Source organism: Arachis stenosperma, chromosome 1, assembly GCF_014773155.1.
Source record: "Arachis stenosperma cultivar V10309 chromosome 1, arast.V10309.gnm1.PFL2, whole genome shotgun sequence".
NCBI lineage: Eukaryota > Viridiplantae > Streptophyta > Magnoliopsida > Fabales > Fabaceae > Arachis > Arachis stenosperma.
The window spans coordinates 14467904-14491068 of NC_080377.1; the positions used below are offsets into that span (position 1 = coordinate 14467904).

At 39.9% G+C, this 23165-nt stretch overlaps 1 non-coding gene across 1 annotated transcript; it reads right to left on the reverse strand.

Moving 5' to 3' along the window:
• Window positions 1–439: 439 nt before the first annotated feature.
• LOC130951722 (small nucleolar RNA R71) lies at window positions 440–547 on the reverse strand. Its single transcript, XR_009074079.1, has one exon. It is a non-coding gene; the product is annotated as a small nucleolar RNA R71 (small nucleolar RNA).
• Between the last annotated feature and the right edge of the window lie 22618 nt (window positions 548–23165).

Here is a 23165-nt window from a genome sequence, read left to right on the forward strand (position 1 = left end):
GGACCTGACAGAAATCTTCAAAGAAGAAGAAACCATGGCAGCCGAAAACAACAACAATGCAAACAATGCAAGGAAGGTGCTGGGTGACTTTACTGCACCTACTCCCGACTTCTATGGGAGAAGCATCTCTATCCCTGCCATTGGAGCAAACAACTTTGAGCTTAAGCCTCAATTAGTTTCTCTAATGCAACAGAATTGCAAGTTCCATGGACTTCCATTGGAAGATCCTCATCAGTTCTTAGCTGAATTCTTGCAAATCTGTGACACTGTCAAGACTAATGGGGTTGACCCTGAGGTCTACAGACTTATGCTATTCCCTTTTGCTGTAAGAGACAGAGCTAGGACATGGTTGGACTCACAACCTAAAGAAAGCCTGGACTCATGGGAAAAGCTAGTCAATGCCTTCTTGGCAAAGTTCTTTCCACCTTAAAAATTGAGTAAGCTTAGAGTGGAAGTCCAAACCTTCAGACAGAAGGATGGAGAATCCCTCTATGAAGCTTGGGAAAGATACAAATAATTAATCAGAAAATGTCCATCTGATATGCTTTCTGAATGGAGCATCATAGGTATTTTCTATGATGGTCTCTCGGAACTATCCAAGATGTCTTTGGATAGCTCTGCTGGAGGATCTCTTCATCTGAAGAAGACGCCTACAGAAGCTCAAGAACTAATTGAAATGGTTGCAAATAACCAATTCATGTACACTTCTAAAAGGAATCCTGTGAACAATGGGACAAATTAGAAGAAAGGAGTTCTTGAGATTGATACTCTGAATGCCATTCTGGCTCAGAACAAGATGTTGACTCAACAAGTCAATTTGATTTTTCAAAGTCTGTCTGGAATGCAAAATGCACCAAGCAGTACTAAGGATGCTTCATCTGAAGAAGAAGCTTATGATCCTGAGAACCCTTCAATGGAAGATGTGAATTACCTAGGAGAACCCTATGGAAACACCTATAATTCTTCATGGAGAAATCATCCAAATTTCTCATGGAAGGATCAACAGAGACCTCAACAAGGTTTCAACAACAATAATGGTGGAAGAAATAGGTTTAGCAATAGCAAGCCTTTTCCATCATCTTCTCAGCAACAGACAGAGAACTCTAAGCAGAACCACTCTGACTTAGCAACCATGATCTCTGATCTAATCAAAACCACTCAAAGTTTCATGACTGAAACAAGGTCCTCCATTAGGAATTTGGAGGCACAAGTGGGACAGCTGAGTAAGAAAGTTACTGAACTCCCTCCTAGTACTCTTCCAAGCAATACAGAAGAAAATCCAAAAGGAGAGTGCAAGGCCATCAACATGGCCGAATTTGGAGAGGAAGGAGAGGAAGTGAACGCCACTAAGGAAGACCTCAATGGGCGTGCACTGGCCTCCAATAAGTTCCCTAATGAGGAACCATGGGAATCTGAGGCTCAAAATGAGACCATAGAGATTCCATTGGACTTACTTCTGCCTTTCATGAGCTCTGATGAGTATTCTTCCTCTGAAGAGGATGAGTATGTCACTGAAGAGCAAGTTGCTAAATACCTTGGAGCAATCATGAAGCTAAATGACAAGTTATTTGGTAATGAGACTTGGGAGGATGAACCCCCTTTGCTCACCAAAGAACTGGATGACTTGTCTAGGCAGAAATTACCTCAAAAGAGACAAGATCCTGGGAAGTTTTCCATACCTTGTACCATAGGCACCATGACCTTCAAGAAGGCTCTGTGTGACTTAGGGTCAAGTGTAAACCTCATGCCTCTCTCTGTAATGGAGAAGCTAGGGATCTTTGAGGTACAAGCTGCAAGAATCTCACTAGAGATGGCAGACAACTCAAGAAAACAAGCTTATGGACTTGTAGAGGATGTTCTGGTAAAAGTTGAAGACCATTACATCCCTACTGATTTCATAGTCCTAGAGACTGGGAAGTGCATGGATGAATCCATCATCCTTGGCAGACCCTTCCTAGCCACAGCAAAGGCTGTGATTGATGTTGATGGAGGTGAACTGATCATTCAAGTGAATGAAGAATCCTTTGTGTTTAAGGCTCAAGGATATCCCTCTGTCACCATGGAGAGGAAGCATGAAAAGCTTCTCTCAACTCAGAGTCAAACAGAGCCCCCACAGTTAAACTCTAAGTTTGGTGTTGGGAGGCCACAACCAAACTCTAAGTTTGGTGTTGAACCCCCACATTCAAACTCTAAGTTTGGTGTTGGGAGGTTCCAACATTGCTCTGAGAAAATATGAGGCTCCATGAGAGCCATCTGTCAAGCTACTGACATTAAAGAAGCGCTTGTTGGGAGGCAACCCAATGTTATATTTTATCTATTTTTCTTTGTTATTTTATGTTTTTTGTAGGTTGATGATCATGAGAAGTCACAAAAACAATTGAAAAAGCAAAAACAAAATGAAAAACAGGAAGAAAAACAGCACACCCTAGAGGAAGAACCTACTGGCGTTTAAACGCCAGTAAGGCAAGCAGATGGGCGTTTAACGCCCAGTCTGGCACCATTCTGGGCGTTTAACGCCAGAAAGGGGCACCAGACTGGCGTTAAACGCCAGGAAAGGGCAAGAACCTGGCGTTAAACGCCAGAAATGGGCACCAGCCCGGCGTTTAACGCCAGCTTTGGCACAAAACGCAAATTTTCTTGCCACCTGGTGCAGGGATGACTTTTCCTTGACACCTCAGGATCTGTGGACCCCACAGGATCCCCACCAACCCCACCACCCTCTTTCTTCTTCACCCATTCACCAATCACCTCAACACCTCTTCCCCAAAAACCCTTCACCTATCAAATCCCATCTTTCTCTCCACCACTCACATCCATCCTTCATAAAACCCCACCTACCTCACCCTTCAAATTTAAACCACTTTCCCTCCCAAACCCACCCATACATGACCGAACCATGAGCCCCCCTCTCCTATATAAACCCTTCTTCACTCCTTCATTTTCACACAACCTAAACACCACTTCTCCCCTCCTTTGGCCGAAACATAAGCCTCCTCCATCTCCTCCATTTTCTTCTTCTACTACTCTCTTCTTTCTTCTTTTGCTCGAGGACGAGCAAACCTTTTAAGTTTGGTGTGGTAAAAGCATTGCTTTTTGTTTTTCCATTACCATTTATGGCATCCAAGGCCGGAGAAACCTCTAGAAAGAGGAAAGGGAAGGCAAAAGCTTTCACCTCCGAGTCATGGGAGATGGAGAGATTCATCTCAAGGGTGCATCAAGACCACTTCTATGAAGTTGTGGCCATGAAGAAAGGTCAACTTTGATCAAAGGTTGGACCAAGTCCTCATAAACATTTGTGAAGAGGGCGCTCAATGGAAGAAAAACTCAAGAGGGAAGCCGGTTCAACTGAGAAGGCATAACCTCAAGCTCATCACTAAGAAAAGGATGGAGCAAATAAGAGACCCCTCTCATCATGAAATCCCTGAGATGCCTCAAGGGATGCACTTTCCTCCACAAGACTATTGGGAGCAACTAAACACCTCCCTAGGAGAACTGAGTTCCAACATGGGACAACTAAGGGTGGAGCACCAAGAACACTCCATTCTCCTCCATGAAATTAGAGAAGATCAAAGAATCATGAGAGAGGAGCAATAAAGATAAGGAAGAGACATTGAGGAGCTCAAGCACTCCATAAGACCATCAAGAGGAAGAACAAGCCACCATCACTAAGGTGGACCCGTTCTTTAATCTCCTTGTTCTTTATTGTCCTGTTTTTCGAAATTTTCATGCTTATGTTTGTCTATGTTTGTGTCTTATGATCATTAGTGTCTTAGTGTCTATGCCTTAAAGCTATGAATGTCCTATGAATCCATCACCTTTCTTAAATAAACAAAGTTCTTAATTGAAAAAGAGAAGAATTGCATGAATTTTGAATTTTATAACAGTTTAATTATTTTGATGTAGTGGCAACACTTTTGTTTTTTGAATGTATGCTTAAACAGTGCATATGTCTTTTGAATTTGTGGTTCATGAATGTTGGCTCTTGAAAGAATGATGAAAAAGGAGACATGTTACTGAGGATCTGAAAAATCATAAAAATGATTCTTGAAGCAAGAAAAAGCAGTGAATACAAAAAAAAAAAAAGAAAAACGAAAAAAAAAGGAGAAAAGAAAACGAAAAAAAAACGAAAAAAAAAGAAAAAAAAGAAAGAAATAAAGTTGTGATCCAAGGCAAAAAGAGTGTGCTTAAGAACCCTGGACACCTCTAATTGGGGACTCTAGCAAAGCTGAGTCACAATCTGAAAAGGTTCACCCAATTATGTGTCTGTGGCATGTATGTATCCGGTGGTAATACTGGAAGACAGAGTGCTTTGGGCCACGGCCAAGACTCATAAAGTAGCTGTGTTCAAGAATCATCATACTTAACTAGGAGAATCAATAACACTATCTGGATTCTGAGTTCCTAAAGAAGCCAATCATTCTGAATTTCAAAGGATAAAGTGAGATGCCAAAACTATTCAGAAGCAAAAAGCTAAAAGCCCCGCTCATCTAATTAATACTGATCTTCATAGATGTTTTTGGAGTTCATTGCATATTCTCTTCTTTTTATCTTATTTGATTTTCAGTTGCTTGAGGACAAGCAACAATTTAAGTTTGGTGTTGTGATGAGCGGATAATTTGTACGCTTTTTGGCATTGTTTTTAGTATCTTTTTAGTATGATCTAGTTAGTTTTTAGTATATTTTTATTAGTTTTTAGTTAAAATTTACTTTTCTGGACTTTACTATGAGTTTGTGTGTTTTTCTGTGATTTCAGGTATTTTCTAGCTGAAATTGAGGGACCTGAGCAAAAATCTGATTCAGAGACTGAAAAGGACTGCAGATGCTGTTGGATTCTGACCTCCCTGCACTCGAAGTGGATTTTCTGGAGCTACAGAAGCCCAATTGGCGCGCTCTCAACGGCGTTGGAAAGTAGACATCCTGGGCTTTCCAAAAATATATGATAGTCCATACTTTGCCCAATATTTGATGGCCCAAACCGGCGTTCAAAGTCACCCTCAGAATTCCCAGCGTTAAACGCCGGAACTGGCACAAGAATGGGAGTTAAACGCCCAAACTGGCACCAAAGCTGGCGTTTAACTCCAAGAAGAGTCTCTACACGAAAAATGCTTCATTGCTCAGCCCAAGCACACACCAAGTGGGCCCGGAAGTGGATTTTTATGTCATTTACTCATCTTTGTAAACCTTAGGCTACTAGTTCTCTATAAGTAGGACCTTTTACTATTGTATTTGACATCTTCTGATCTTTGGAATCTTTTGATCTTTAGATATTTTGATCACTTTGGGAGGCTGGCCATTCGGCCATGCCTAGACCTTGTTCTTATGTATTTTCAACGGTGGAGTTTCTACACACCATAGATTAAGGTGTGGAGCTCTGCTGTACCTCGAGTATTAATGCAATTACTATTGTTCCTCTATTCAATTCCGCTTGTTCTTGTTCCAAGATATCACTTGTTCTTCAACTTGATGAATGTGATGATCCGTGACACTCATCATCATTCTCACCTATGAACGTGTGACTGACAACCACCTCCGTTCTACCTTAGATTGAGTGAATATCTCTTGGATTCCTGATACACGATGCATGGTTGATCGCCTGACAACCGAGCGCTCGCCTGACAAACGAGCCAGCCATTCCGTGAGATCAGAGTCTTCGTGGTATAGGCAAGAACTGATGGCGGCATTCAAGAGAATCCGGAAGGTCTAACCTTGTCTGTGGTATTCTGAGTAGGATTCAATGATTGAATGACTGTGACGTGCTTCAAACTCCTGAGGGCGGGGCGTTAGTGACAGACGTAAAAGAATCACTGGATTCTATTCCGGCCTGATTGAGAACCGACAGATGGATAGCCGTGCCGTGACAGGGTGCGTTGAACATTTCCAATGAGAGGATGGGAGGTAGCCACTGACAACGGTGAAACCCTTGCATAAGCTTGCCATGGAAAGGAGTAAGAAGGATTGGATGAAGACAGTAGGAAAGCAGAGAGACGGAAGGGACCAAGCATCTTCATACGCTTATCTGAAGCTCTCACCAATGATATACATAAGTATCTCTATCTTTATCTTTATGTTTTATTCATCATCTATACCCATTTGAGTCTGCCTGACTAAGATTTACAAGGTGACCATAGCTTGCTTCATACCAACAATCTCCGTGGGATCGACCCTTACTCGCGTAAGGTTTATTACTTGGATGACCCAGTGCACTTGCTGGTTAGTTGTGCGAAGTTGTGGTGATCACGATTTTGCCACACCAAGGTCCCTTATGACATGACAGGTAATTTTGTGCAAAATGATAATTATGATTATGCTCAATCCTCTTCTGAACAGGTAAATTACATGAGGAGTGGTCCTAGAAACCCTAATAATGATCCATACTCTAAAACATACAATTAGGGGTGGAGAAATCACCCAAATTTTGGGTGGAGGGACCAACCTCATAGATCTCTGAATTTCAACAATGATTCTCAAGGCGGTTTCCAACAGAACAATCATAATAACCGCCAATTTTAGTCTCATCAACAACAACAACCACTTCAGCAAGCAAATTCTCAACCCCAACAAGATTCTAATTGGGAGATGATGAAAAGTTTTATGCAGAAAACCAGAGCTTCCATTAGAAGCTTGGAGGTGCAAATGGGCCAACTGAGCAAGCAAATACCTGAGAGGTCCTCAAATACATTTTCGGGTGATACAGTGGTGAATCCAAGAGAGGAATGCAAGGCTATCACCTTGATAAGTGGACAAGTAGCAAGTATGGAAGCACAAGTTAATGAGGAGCCAGTTGAGAAAAAAGCTCCAGAGGAGAAGAAGGAAGAAGTAGAGCATGCCCCTCCAAAGCGTGCGGACAACCCATTCTTGGACTCTCTTGACACTTATCCTACATTGCCAAAGGCTCCTGAATACAAGGCTAAAATGCCATATCCTCAGAGACTTCAAAAGGAGACCAAGGACAAGCAGTTTTCAAAGTTCTTGGAAGTCTTCAGAAAGCTGCAAATCAATATTCCTTTTGCTGAGGTTTTGGAGTAAATGCCTCTTTATGTCAAGTTTATGAAGGAGTTGTTGTCAAAGAAGAAGCCTTTAAGGGGAGATGAGGCAGTGGTCCTGACTAAGAAACGTAGTGCCATAATTCAGAATAACTTGCCAAGGAAGATGCCAGATCCAGGGAACTTTCAAATTTCATGCACCATTGGGAGCACTACCTTTGAGAAAGCGTTATGTGATCTGGGAGCAAGCATCAATTTAATGCCCTTGTCTGTGATGAAGAAGCTGCAAATCCAAGAGGCACAACCCATAAGGATAGCATTACAGATGGCAGACAAATCTATGAAGCCTGCATATGGATTAGTGGAGAATATCTTGGTCAAATGGGTAAGTTCTTCCTCCCAGTAGATTTTGTGATTCTTGACACATGGGAGGATGAGAATACCTCTATAATTCTAGAAAGACCATTTCTAGCCACTGAAAGAGCTCTGATTGATGTGGAAGAAGGTGAATTAGTGCTTAGAGTGCATAATGAGCAACTAGTCTTTCATGTCTTCAAAGATATACATTCAGCAAGTGAAGAAGAGAGATGCATGCAGACTGAACTTATTGATCTAAACCTTCAAGAACCCCCTGATGATGCACAGTAGAATCTGCAGCTCAAACCTCCTTTGGTGACAATCAATAAAATTCCTCCTGGCATCAAACCTAAGTTTGGTATCGGGAATGCATCATCCACCAAGGAGGAGGTTGCCAAAAAGAAGAAAGTACCCAGAAGATGGAGAAACAAAAAGATCCCCACTGAAGGTTTCTCCCCAGGAATGAAAGTTGTGTTGACTAGCAATCCAGTGTGGATTTATACAGTAAATAGAATCCTCTCTCTGGAGCATATTGAGCTACTTTATGGAGATACAAGAAAGAAGTTCAAAGTAAGGGGTGAAGAGCTGAGCCCCTATGATCCTCCTCCTTAGAGGAGCTTACCGTCAAGCTAGTGACGGTAAAGAAGCGCTTGTCGGGAGGCAACCCGATAATTTCGTATCCTTAGTTATTTTTCGTAGTAGTGGTTTTCTTATTTATTTGATTTTTATTGAGTTTTTACTGTTTTTCTTTCGTTTTAGGTGTGTTTTAATCATGCAGCTATTTTAGAACAGAAACCGAACACTTCGAAAAATTTTTGCCTATCTCCAAGTTCAGCGTGGGAGAGTTGAAAAAAAAACATGCAAGCTGGTCCCCACAACACCCTTCTTCATCTCTTTATTCCCTTCCCCCTTATTCCTGTGATCTCCCCCACCTACCCCCTTATTCATTCCCCATTCAAACCAACACCTCTCCCCCACCCTCCTCTATTAATTAACCATTAAACCCAGCACCCCTTTCTATATATATCTCTCTAATATATATATATATATATATATATATATATATATATATATATATATATATATATATATAACCCCCCTTATATACATATACGTTCCCCCCTTCTATACATATATATTAAATACTTCAATAACTATATATATATAAAATAAAAATAAAAAAAATAAAAATAAAAAAAAACAAAAAAAGATTTAATTACTCTGTTGATCCCTATAGTTTTACGAAATTTTCAATTAAGTCCCTGTACTTTTTTTCTTTTTAATTCGGTCCCTATACGTTAATTTTTTTTTCAATTTAGTCCCTACCGTAAGAAAAACGTCTAAAATAACAGAATATTCTCTTAAAAAAATGAATATTCTCTCTTTTAGGATAGCAGGACACTCTTATATTTTTAAAATTCTAAAAAAACCCTTCTCACTTCTACACTCACATATCCTTAGCTCTAACCTCTTCATCGAGCTCTCTCCGAATCTACCGCACAGTGTTCTCTCGTCGCGCTTCCTCCTCTCTCGGCGTCCCTGTCGTGCCGAGCTTCCATATCCATGCTCTTGGTGACACTACCAATGGCTTCAATTTCACGGGTCCTCACTTCAATTATCTTAACAAACACCATGGAGCTCCTGCCGATTATCACCGTCATGCTGGTGATTTGGGTAACATTCTTGCAAGCCCTGATGGTATGATTTTTTATCAATTCTTTTTATTTTCTCAATTCTTTCTATCAATTAATTTTTCTCCTAACAACACATTTTATTCTTTTCTCATTCAGGGGTTGCTGAGATTTCTATCACAGATTCACAAGTAATTACTCAACTAAACTTTGGTTATTACTGTGGTTGTAGAATTCAAATTTGACATCTTTTTTGTTGTGTAATTCACATTTCAATTTGATAAATGAACCCTTAATTGTACTTATCTCTTTCAACTTTAAATGTAGTTCAATTGGATCTAGAATGTTTTAGTTCTTCTTTCTGATTTCTTTTCGTTCTCGATGTAGATTCCGTTGAGTGGAGTGCATTCCATACTTAGCAGGGCGGTTGTTGTGCATGCTGATCCTGATGACCTTGGAAGGGATAAGATAGGCCATGTAGTTGAACATGTCAATGTGATTTACTCTTCTTTTACTCTATAACCGTTACTACTCTTGGATTATTTTTCCTTAATATTGAGATGTTGAAAGAGAGAATTATTTTTTGTTTGATTGATAATTAAATTGTGCTGGCATGTTAACAACTCTTTATTTCTCATAGAAATTGAGTCCTGGACTTTTGTTCAGAGGTTAGGAGAAGCTGTTTTCATTCCAGCAGGTTGTCCTCACCAAGTCAGAAATCTGAAGGTAAGAAGATACATGATGCATTAGTGATTAGTCACATCTTTAGTGTATTTAGTTGTTTCTTTATATATCTGTAATATTTTAATTCAATAAAAATGTAAAAAATTTTCTTTTGTGAAGTGAGCCGGTGTATAATGTAAATGCTTAATAGTTTCTTGCTGGTGTATAATGTAAATGCTTTACACTTTCTGAATTGCTGTGTTATTTATACTAGGTGAAGAAAATTACAGTACACATAATGAAAGATGTGGTTGAAAATTTGGAGAAAGCACTGTTAGTGTTTGCAATCTTTACTCCTATCTGGTTTGCATTGTGATGCATGCATGATTTGATTACAATATCACTTTGATAAGGCATTGTTAGATTATTATTTCTAGGTTCATGAATCATGACTATGAATTTAAGTTTATTATTTGATTTACTAAATTGGTGATTTTTATACAGGTCTGGGAAAAGTAGGTTCAGGATGGTTGCATATATTTACTATGAACTGAAGTCTGCTCTCTCTGGTCTCTCAGAATTTTTCTCGGCTCAAAATCATCCGTTATCAATGTTATTATTAATCTCTATGCTAGCTCAAGGAGTGGGAGGCTGCAACACATTTTCAGATTTTAAATTTCAATAACACAAATTACATAGCCATGGTTTTTTATTGTGTACCATGATACGATAAAGACACAAATTATATTCTATGAATCCACACAAATGTAAAATGTTACATTATCATAATGAATACTTGAAGGATGAAAGCTAAATTTTATATATGCTTATTACTATTATTTCTATTTCATTTTATCCATTCTTTTTTTTAGGTTCTTAATATAAGGTATTTTGAAAGTAAAAAAAAAGAGAGAAGGTATTTTTGGTACAATTTATATATAAATAAGCAAAAGAATGATAGTGACAAAATAAAATGGATTATAAGAATATTTTTCATGTCTTAGAATCATTGAATAGGGATTATAGGAATATCTTTCATTGAATATTTATAGTTTCACCGAATTTTCAATTAAGTCCCTATATTTTTTTTTTGTTTTCAATTAGGTCCCTAAGGGTATAAAAGTAATTTTACAATTCACTATCATTTTTTTGACGTTTAACGTTAATAGGGACTAAATTGAAAAAAAAATAACGTATAGGGACCCAATTAAAAGGAAAAAAAGTATAGGGACCTAATTGAAAATTTTGCAAAACTATAGGGACCAATAGAGTAATTAAACAAAAAAAACAAAAAGATAATATATATTTTAATTATTTTAACCTCTCTTGTTCTTTTATCATTTTATTCTTCTTTTATTATAATATTTGTTTTTACTCCTCCGTATGTCTTTTTATGTCCCTCTCTGTTTTCAGTTCTTCTTTGCTTAAGGACAAGCAAATTTTTAAGTTTGGTGTTGTCGCTTCACTTTTTGGATTTTCTATTTATTTTAATAGCACCAAAGGGAGGCAAATCATCTTCATGGAGGAGCACAACCAGAAGAATGAGATGGCCACTAGGATAACTGAGGTGGTTGAGTTCTTTTCATTCTATATTTCCTCCCGTTCTTATTATGTTATATTCCTATTTTCTGTTTATTTTGTTATTGCATGATCAGTTATATTTTCAATTTCTAGGTTCTAATTTAATATACTGTCTATTTTGTTATTTGATTTGCTTTAATGTTGAAAGGTGTCTCATGTATTACCCACTAAGCTTGAAATCAAAAAGAAAAAAAAAAAGAAAAAGAAAAAATGTAGTGCATAAGAAATTGAGTTTAATTTTAAGAGTAGTCTCATTTATCCAAATGTGGTTGTATTTTCTGTTACTCTGAATGCATGACATGAACAATACATATTTAAATTTAAATCAAAGAATGTTGATGTACAAGGAACAGGAATTTAGAGAACTATTATGAATTCTATGCAATAAGTGAAAGTTTAATCTTTGAAGCAGAAGAAACAACAAAGAAAAATAAAAGCAAGGTCCAACGCTCTGAACATCAATGACTAGGGAGGTCAGACATGATTAAAAGCTCAAAGAGTTGTTTCCCTGGTCATATGCTTGTGGTGTGATTGTGTCAAGTAATCCTTGAGACAGAACACTAAGAGTCGAGATCAAATGCATTTAATAGAGTATGCTAAAGGCTTTGAGCACCACTGTCTGGGGGTAACTGAAAGGAAAATCAGAACTTAAAGAGAGTTCCCCAGTTATGTGCTTGTGATATTTTTGTGTCAGTGAAGCTTGAGATAAAATATTTAAAGTCATGGCTAGGCTCAAGATACAAAGCACCAAAGAAAAGAGAATAAAAAAAATTTGTTGTGTTCAAGGATTAAATTGAAGTATAAAAGATTAGAGAATTCATAATATTATCTGGATTCTAATTTTGAATGACAGTGACATCTTTCTGATTCAAAGGAGGATGAGATGCCAAAACTATTCAGGATTGCAATTGTAAACCCCACTATAAGAAGAGACATGAGCTTAATCGAACTCTCATTCTCATGCAAATTCACATCCTAAGCCTATATTAGTTTGGTTGCTTGAGGACAAGCAACAATTCAAGTTTGGTGTTGTGATGCGTGAGCATCTTTCCTATCTTTTCCTAGTGAATTTGCATTTAATTTATTGAGTTTAATCAAGAATCAATTATCTTTTAGCCACTATGGATGTTACTTTGAGTCGTGTACAATTCTGTTTATTTTAGGTAGCATTTGGCTGGATTTGATGGAGTTTTCCGCAGAAAAAGAGAAGAAGGCGAATGATGCTGTCAACCCTGACCTCTCTGCACTCAAACCTGAATAACTCGAGCTACAGAGGTTCAATATACGTGATTTCAGTGGCGTTGGAAAGCTAACTTCCAGTACTTTTCAACGATATATAATAGTCCACACTTCTCTCCCACCAATTCGGCCAAAGCTGCGCTAATCTCAAGCTAGGCGCAAGACAGCATCAACAACACACAACAATGAGCGTGACTCCAAGTAAGGCACACTAAAACTTGAGTTAGGCGCATGCCAGTTGCCACAACAAAAGCACGCCACATTGATTTTGCTTCACTCAAGTAGGGCGCAGCAACACAAGCCTTGTTGCTCCAATCACTGCATACCTCAAGTAAGGCGTGGCTTGATGCCAAGTTAGGTGTGCCTCCCTACGAAGCAAATGGTCCCCATTCATTAATTGAAGACGCGCGGATTGCTTTAATTAATTCTGATTTAAACTTTATTTTTATTTAAAAATAGGAAAATATATTATTTATTTTAAAAAATATATAATTTAAATTTATTAGGATTAGATACAAAAGGGAAAAGAAACTTCTTTTCTGGAAGGATTCCATCTCATTCCAAAATTACAGTTTACCAGAATCCTAGTTTTCACTCTTTTCCATGAGCAACTAAACCTCCACTGTTAAGGTTAGGAGCTCTGTCTACTGTATGGATTGATTCTATTTCTTATTTTTTCTATTTTAATTTATGTACTGATTTATATTTCAAGAATTGTTTTCGTTCTTTATTTTTATTTTATTCTGCCGCCTCTTCACCGCCGGTTGTTGCGCCTTGGCCCTGGTGTAGCAGTTGCAGATCCTTGCCCATTGTCGGCATCATCTTCACTGCTTGTCTTTGTTGGTTCTCTCTCCAATCGGGTTTGCTTCCGAGTCGTTTGCCGAGAAGAATACGATGTTATTTCTCTAAACTGTTGGCCCTTCTCGTTGAAGCATCTCCCACCGTTTTGCTCGCGGTCCATGACCTCCCACGTCTTGTTCCGTGAGCTCGTTGCCCTGTCATCTTTTCTTCGTCTCCTCAGTCACACTTTTGCTGTCATCGCAATCAGTTGCTTCTGTCGTCATCTGGTCTCGCCGTGCTTGAAGTCTCGAACCTCTTTCTGTATTCACCAATGGCAGCTCCTTTTTTGATCTCTGAGTTCGTCGTCTGGATGTACTTCTGCTGAGTAGCATGTTTGCCGCCATCTGTCACCTCGTCGTCGTCCTCCATTGCTCTGAACCACCTTGGGTCATAACAACAATTATTAAGTACACATCAATTTGAGATAATAAATTAAAAAATGGGGTCTATAAAAATTGTTAAGTATATACATATGCTTCCAGAAATGAGAACCCAACTCCCCATGTTCTTTTTCGGATTGCCAAAACCACACATAAAATACAAGCATTAAAAGATTCATTCACCGGCTCAACAAAAGTGTCCAGTAGGCATCCATTAGCGGGCCAAATACAATCCCATTAACCCGTCATGTCGTTCTCAGCTCGGCTTGCCCCTTGGTCAACATCCAACCATTACATACCCCCTGCAACAATCTCTGCAAGCTGCTTCCCTCACTAATAGCATAAATTCACGTGCCTGCATGACATTTGTTCTAAGAAAATATCTATAAAAAAGCATCTGTATACTATAATTGTCCTTAATTAGTTGTTTAAAAATTACAATATATGACCGGCTGTAGCTTGCAGGTAAAACTATAGAACTTCCAGCTATCACCACATTTCATATGCGACTCAGAATTAATTCATTCAATAAAAAACAATAACAGTTAAGAACACATGCATTGATAATATACTGAGATTTTGTTTAAAATATTAAAGAGAGGAAATTGTTGGGTTTTTTTCTCTCCTTTGTGAGGCCCAAGCTCAACATTTTGAGGGTGTCTCTTGCACCCATTGTGCCACAATCCTAATCAGTTTTTAAGGGTCATTGAGAGTGATAGAGAATAGCCACCAAGTGAGAGAGAAGAGGGAAAAACAGAATTTTCATTTTTGCCCAAAGCAGTAAATTTCAAATTGCAGTTTCTCAGTTGTTCACCGTTAGATCGGCTTGAAATTTAAACTGTATGTTCCTATCATCTTGTTCTTCATTCTGGTCGGTGGAGATGTTGATTCGATATTTACAGTGAGAGAAATTGGCTTCGTAATAGAAAAATTAGGTTTCCCGTTTTTACACAGAGCAGCAATTTTGGAACGGCAGTTTCTCATTATTTTACCGTTGGATCGACGTGAAATTTTAACTGTAGATTTTTCACATCTTGTTTTTTATTCTGAACGGTGGAGATTTTAATTAGAGGTCTGCAGAGGGAGAAATTGGCTTCGACATCAGCTCTATTTTTTTGGGTATATTTCATCTTCTTGCCTATTATTTGTAAGCTTTGGTGCATTGATGTTTTGGCTGGTTATATGTATATTTTTGTGCTTTGTTTGAAACTCTCTTGTACCTCATTTGATTATAGTAGAGATATTTCGTTGGTCTGGATGACCCGTGGTTTTTACCTCTCACATTGAGAGGGTTTTCCAGGTTAAAATCTCGGTGTGTTCTTGTTATTGCTTTACTTGCTATATTTGCTTGTTATAGTTGCTGCCATATTGTGTTGTGAGTGCTTCCATATTGTTTTTGTGTTGGACATTTGTGTCATTTCCGCTGCTAGGCTCTTTCATACTGGCATCAGAGCTTGTTGGTATTTTTTTGGGCTTGTGATTCTGTGAACAATGGAAGCTAATACTAATACTAGTAGGATGATTACTCTTAATGGTCCTAATTATGATTTGTGGAAGTCAAAGATGGAAGATTTGCTTTATGTCAAAAATTTTCATCAACCAGTTTTTGGTACAGAAAAGCCTAATAATAAGTCTGATGATGATTGGACTTTGTTGCATAGACAAGTCTGTGGATATATTAGGCAGTGGGTTGACGATAATGTGTTGAACCATATTATTGGAGAGACACATGCTCAGACCATTTGGATTAAGCTTGAACAGTTGTATGCTCAAAAAACTGGGAATAACAAGATGTTTTTGATCAAGCAGTTGTTGGCTTTGAAGTATACAGATGGGACATCAATGACAGATCACTTGAATAATTTTCAAGGAATTATGAATCAGTTATCTTCCATGGGCATTAAATTTGATGAAGAGGTTCAAGGATTGTTACTTCTTGGCTCCTTACCAGACTCGTGAGAAATTCTCAGAATGTCATTGTCCAATTCTGCTCCTGATGGTGTAATCTCTATGGATCTTGCCAAGAGCAGTGTTTTGAATGAAGAGATGAGAAGAAAGTCACAAGGTACATCGACTACACATTCAGATGTTCTTGTTTCTGAGTCTAGGGGGAGAAGCAAAAGTCGAGGTCCTAAAGGTAGAGATCAAAGCAGAAGCAAGTCTTGAGAAAAGTATAAGAATATTGAGTGTCATCATTGTGGTCAAAAGGGACATGTGAAAAGATTTTGTTGGCAGCTAAAGAAGGAGAAAGCCAAGGCAAGTAAAGACAAGAGTACAAATAAAGATGATGGTAACAAGGAAGACAAGGTTAATGTAACTCATGATGATTTTCTTGTTGTTGAGGAGTTTGAATCTGTTAACCTTGTTGATAATAGCACTAGTTGGGTGATTGATAGTGGTGCTTCTATTCATGTTACATCTAGGAGGGATTTGTTTACATCTTATACTCCTAGTGATTTTGGTGATGTGAAAATGGCTCATCAAGGTGTTGCAAAATGTGCTGGTGTTGGACAAGTTTGCTTAGAAACCTCCAACGGTACCAAGTTGACTTTGAAGCGTGTGAAACATGTTCCAGATATTCGGTTGAACTTACTTTCTGTTGGTAATTTGTGTGATGAAGACTTGGATAGCTCATTTTCTCGTGATAGCTGGAAGCTCACCAAGGGTTCCATGGTTGTTGCTAGAGGTACAAGACACTCTACTCTTTATTTAACTCAAGCAAAGATTATGAAAGATGTTATTAATGCTGCTGAGTTTGTTGATGAAACTGATTTATGGCATAAGAGATTATGTCATATGAGTGAGAAAGGTATGAATATGTTATCCAAGAGGAATCTTTTATCTGGTTGTAAGGTTGCTTTGAAAAAGTGCAATCATTGCTTTGCTGGGAAACAAAACAGGGTTTCTTTTAAGAGCCATCCACCTTCAAGGAAGCCGACGATACTTGACTTGGTGCATTCTGATGTATGTGGACCGATGAAGACAAGAACACTTGGAAGGTCTATCTATTTTGTAACCTTTATTGATGATCATTCTAGGAAATTATGGTTTACACTTTGAAGACCAAAGATCAAGTTTTGAATGTGTTCAAGCAATTTCAAGCTTCTGTTGAAAGAGAAACTGGGAAGAAGTTGAAATGCATTCGTACTGACAATGGTGGTGAGTACTCAGGTCTATTTGATGCTTATTGTAAAGAGCATGGTATAAGACATCAGAAGACTCCTCCGAAGACTCCTCAGTTGAATGGCTTGGCTGAAAGGATGAACAGAACATTGGTTGAAAGAGTAAGGTGCTTGTTGTCACAATCTGGATTGGAAAAATCCTTTTGGGGTGAAGCTTTGAGCACTGTTGTTCATGTCTTGAACCGGACACCATGTGTTCCCTTGCAATTTGAAGTGCCAGAGAAGGTATGGTCAGGTAATGATGTTTCTTATGATCATTTAAGAGTCTTTGGATGTAAAGCTTTTGTTCATATTCCCAAAGATGAGAGATCTAAGCTTGATGTAAAGACTAGGCAGTGTATTTTTATTGGCTATGGCATGGATGAGTTTGGTTACAGGTTTTATGATCCTGTTAACAAGAAGGTGATTCGGAGTAGAGATGTTGTCTTTGTTGAAGACCAAACATTGAAGGATGTTGATCATGTGGAGAAGCCAATGGTTCAGCCTAGTGATGATTTTTCTAACTTGGATATTACTCCCTCTATGCCTATGGTAGAAGATGGTAGAGTTGAAGCTCAAAATAATGAGCATGATACAGGTGCAGGTAAAGATGGAACAGTTGATCCGATACTTGATGAAGTTGGTGATGATGATCAAGATGAAGAACCAACTTTGGAAATTCCTGCAAATGCACTCAGAAGGTCTACAAGAGAGAGGAAGCCTTCATCAAGGTATTCTCCACATGAGTTTGTTTTGTTGACTGATGGGGGAGAACCTGAATGCTTTGGAGAGGCTGTTGAAGATGAAAGCAAAGCTCAATGGCTTGAAGCTATGCAAGAAGAAATGAAGTCTTTGCTTGAGAATGATACCTATGAGTTGGTGAAGCTACCGAAGGGTATGCGAGTTTTGAAGAACAAATGGGTATTCAGAATCAAGAATGAAGAACACAATTCTAAGTTCATACCCTGGGTCGAGCTATCCGACCTGGGATGATTCGAGATAAAGCGACCAACCTCTTCAGGTCAAACTATACGACCTCTTTTCAAAGAGCTTGGCCAAATCGACAGGAGAGCCCAGTTAAGGGCCCAAATAGAGGAGTACGACCCGAATCCTAAGGCAGCCCAAGCCTATAGGATAGAGGCGGTTCCATTGAAAATTCGCTGACCTCAACTCAAAGATAAAGATAAGATAAGATAACTAACTTATCTTATCCAAAAAGGTCATGTCTCACCACTATAAATACACTGGAGCACCCAGGTATAACTCATACTCTGATTCTACTCAATACCTGCTTAATACCCTTGCTAACTTAAGCATCGGAGTCCCTTGCAAGTACCCCCACCCTCTGGGGACGAAGGATCAGCACCATCACCAGGTCCAACAAGTCGGACACACCAGCTCCGGCCGCTACACACCTGCCGGACACGTCGGCTCTGACCAGTACAGAAGATCTCGTCCGAGATCGACCTACAGTTTCAGGTAACACCCAGAACATTGGCGCCGTTGCCGGGGAACCTGGACGTCATCCCATCACCATGGCGGACGACCATGACAACGACCACGATTCAGGTCTGGAGGATCGAACACCGCACAAAAACGCAGATGTCACGCTACAAGACACTCCGGAGACCAACAAAGACAAAGACGCACCAAATTCAGGGACAATAGAAGTACTCCTGGATCGTCTAAAACAAATGGAAAAAGAAACCCAACTGCAACGGGAAATCGGAAGAGATCTCCAAAGAGAGGTCCGGCAATGTCGGGAGTTGGAAGAAAAACTACAGCAATTGGAAGCCGATCTCAAATCAAAAGCACCTCGGGATAATCCCGAGGAAGATTTACGCAAAGAACAAGACCCGTTCACCAGGGAAATCATGAGAACCAAAATTCCAAAAGACTTCAAGCTCCCGGATATGGCCCTGTATGATGGCACCACAGATCCCAACCATCACCTCAGCAACTTCAGAAGTAGAATGTACCTCACTGACGCCCCAGATGCTGTTCGCTGCAAAGCTTTTCCAACAACTCTGACAAAAATAGCGATCCGATGGTTCGACAACCTACCCCCGAAGTCCATCTCAAGCTTTGATGACTTAGCTAAAAAATTCCTAGCTAGATTCTCCATTCAGAAAGATAAAGCCAAGCACGCCCCCAGTTTACTAGGGATCAAACAAGGAGATCGGGAAAGCCTCCGAAATTACATGGAGAGATTCAACAAAACATGCATGGACATACAAAATTTACCAACGGAGGCCGCCATTATGGGACCCATCAATGGCCTACGAGAAGGACCTTTCAGCCAATCTATCTCAAAAAAGTACCCAACCTCCTTAGACGAAGTACAGGAACGAGCAGAAAAATACATCAACATGGAAGAAAACGCTCGGTTAGGAGAGACCTCAAAATCGGGAGCCTCCTACCGAGACAGAGACAAGGAGTCTAAGAGAAAAGAAGATCGACAAGGGGAGAAAGTAAAAAAATACCATAATTTCACTCCTCTCAGGGCATCCCTGGTCGAGATATACAAAGAAGTCTGCCATACAGAAAAAATCCCCCCAGCACGGCCACTCAAAGGCAAAAGGGGAGGAGGAAACCAAAAGAAATATTGTGAATACCATCGAGTCCGAGGACACTCCACAAACGAATACTTCGACTTAAAAAATATCATAGAAAAATTGGTGAGAGAAGGAAAATTAGATCGATTCCTGGCCACCCGGGATGATGATCAAAGAAAGAGACGAAGAGATGAAGACACCGAACGAACAGAACGATCACCTCGGACACCAGAAAGACATGTCCACATGATACACGGCGGATTCACAGCAGGTGGGATCTCCAAATCCTCCCGCAAAAGATATCTCAAAGAAGTATATCACGTCGAAGGAGAGAAGAAAGCACTCAACATTCCGGCAATTATATTCACTAAAGAGGACGCATCCGACATCATCACAGAACACGATGATCCCGTGGTTGTCACCATCATATTAGCAAACGCCAACCTGCACCGCACATTAATAGACCAAGGGAGTTCTGCCGACATCTTATTCAAAACAGCCTTTGATAAACTCGGCTTGGAAGAAAAAGAACTTAAAGCATATCCAAACAGCCTGTTTGGGCTAGGAGATACCCCGGTTCGACCACTCAGATACATACCGCTACACACAACCTTTGGAAAGGGGGATCAATCCAGGACCCTCAAAATAGACTACATCATAGTCGATGTAAGTTCAGCTTACAACGCTCTCATAGGACGGACAACACTTAACCAACTCGGCGCAATAGTCTCGACCCCACACCTATGTATGAAGTTCCCAACCCCAAAAGGGATAGCCACGATAAAAGTAGACCAGAAGACAGCACGTCGCTGTTATAACGAAAGCCTAAATCTCAGAGGCAAAGGAGAAGAGGTCCACACAATCGAGCTGGGCGGAGTTCATCGACGAGAAGAACTTCGTCCCCAGCCAGAAGGTGAGATAGAAAAGATTCAGATCGGGGACACCTCGGAAAAAAACAACCAATATCGGCACAATCCTAAAAGGAGATTTAAAAGAACTACTAATACAATTCTTGCGAGATAACGTCGATCTCTTCGCGTGGAAAGCCGCAGACATGCCAGGCATAGACCCTAAACTAATGTGCCACAAGTTGGCAGTGTACCCAGGATCTCGACCGGTGCAGCAGAGGCGAAGAAAACTTGGGCCAGAGCGATCCCAAGCTGTGGATGAGCAAGTACAGGCACTACTGGAAGCCGGATTCATAAGAGAAGTCAAATGCCCGCTATGGCTAGCCAACGTTGTCTTGGTGAAAAAATCAAACGGGAAGTGGCGAATGTGCACCGATTATACCGATCTCAACAAAGCTTGTCCAAAAGATCCATACCCACTCCCAAGTATTGACGCTCTAGTAGATGCTTCCTCCGGATACAAATATCTCTCGTTTATGGACGCATACTCGGGATACAATCAAATCCCCATGTATCCACCAGATCAAGAAAAAACTTCGTTCCTAACACCGAAAGCAAACTACTGCTACATCGTGATAGCTTTCGGTCTCAAGAACGCAGGAGTAACATATCAAAGGCTAATGAATAAAGTCTTCTCAGATCACATCGGAAAAATCATGGAAGTCTATGTGGACGACATGTTGATAAAGACACAAAGCGAAGATACATTATTATCCGACCTGACTCAAGTGTTTTACACTATAAGGAAGCACAACATGCGGCTCAATCCCGCAAAGTGCACCTTCGCAGTCAAAGCAGGCAAATTCTTAGGCTTCATGCTCACACAAAGGGGAATTGAAGCAAATCCAGACAAATGTCAAGCCATACTCAACATGAAGAGCCCAACCTGTGTTAAAGAGGTACAACAACTCAATGGGAGGTTGGTCGCCCTATCCTGATTCTTAGCAGGAGCTGCGATAAGATCTCTCCCCTTCTATGCTACTTTAAGAAAGGGAAAACAGTTCGAATGGACGACAGAATATGAGCAAGCCTTCCAAGACTTCAAGGAGTTCTTAGGACGACCACCTATCCTATCTCGACCACGAGAAGGAGAACCGCTCATATTATATCTCGCAGTAGGGAGTCGGGCAATAGCCTCAGCACTAATCAGAGAAGACGAAAATGGGCAACAACCCGTCTACTTCATTAGCAAAGCGCTACAGGGATCCGAGCTGAACTACTAGAAAATAGAAAAATTTGCCTATACCCTCATTCTAACATCTCGACGACTCCGCCTGTACTTCCAGGCTCACACTATTAAAGTTTGAACTAACCAGCCCATAAAAGGAATATTACAGAAAACAGATTTGGCTGGCAGAATTCTACAATGGGCAGTCGAGTTGTCATAGTTTGACCTCCAATATGAAGCTCGAACGGCAATCAAATCATAGTATCTGGCCGACTTTATCGCAGAATTCACAGATGCCCTAGAAACCCCCACAGAATGGAACCTTTACGTGGACAGTTCTTCAAATAAAACTGGAAGCGGCGCAGGTGATGAGCGGATAATTTATACGCTTTTTGGCATTGTTTTTAGGTAGTTTTTAGTAAGTTCAAGCTACTTTTAGGGATGTTTTCATTAGTTTTTATGTTAAATTCACATTTCTGGTCTTTACTATGAGTTTGTGTGTTTTTCTGTGATTTCAGGTAATTTCTGGCTGAAATTGAGGGACTTGAGCAAAACTCTGAAAAAGGCTGACAAAAGGACTGCTGATGCTGTTAGAATCTGACCTCCCTGCACTCAAAATAGATTTTTTGGAGCTAAAGAACTCCAAATGGCGCGCTCTCAACGGCGTTGGAAAGTAGACATCCAGAGCTTTCCAGCAATATATAATAGTCCATACTTTATTCGGAATTTGACGATGTAACTTGGCGTTGAACGCCAAATACATGTTGCTGTCTGGAGTTAAACGCCAGAAAAACGTCATGATCCGGAGTTGAACGCCCAAAACACGTCATAACTTGGAGTTCAACTCCAATAAAAGCCTCAGCTCGTGGATAGATCAAGCTCAGCCCAAACATACACCAATTGGGCCCCGGAAGTGGATTTATGCATCAATTACTTACTCATGTAAACCCTAGGAGCTAGTTTATTATAAATAGAACTTTTTACTATCATAATCGCATCCTGGATTGTATTTTGAATCCTGTGATCACATTTAGGGGGCTGGCCATTCGGCCATGCCTGAACCTTGTACTTATGTATTTTTAACAGTGGAGTTTCTGCACACCATAGATTAAGGGTGTGGAGCTCTGCTGTACCTCAAGTTTCAATACAATTACTATTACTTTTTATTCAATTCTCTTTTATTCTTATTCCAAGATATACGTTGCACAACACTTTGATGAATGTGATGATCCATGACACTCATCATCATTCTCACCTATGAATGCGCGTGATTGACAACCACTTCCGTTCTACCTTAGGCCGGGCGCATATCTCTTAGATTCCTGGTGCACGAAATTGCAATCACACTTTTGCAATCCCACACAACTAACCAGCAAGTGCACTGGGTCGTCCAAGTAATACCTTACGTGAGTAAGGGTCGATCCCACGGAGATTGTCGGCTTGAAGCAAGCTATGGTTATCTTGTAAATCTTAGTCAGGATATCAAAGATTATCAGGGTTGACTGTGAAAGGTAAAAGAACATGAAATAAGTACTTGTTTTGCAGTAATAGGGAACAGGTTGAGGTTTTGGAGATGCTTCATCTTCTGAATATCTGCTTTCCTACTGTCTTCTTCATCAAACACGCAAGGCTCCTTCCATGGCAAGCTGTATGTAGGGTTTCACCGTTGTCAATGGCTACCTCCCATCCTCTCAGTGGA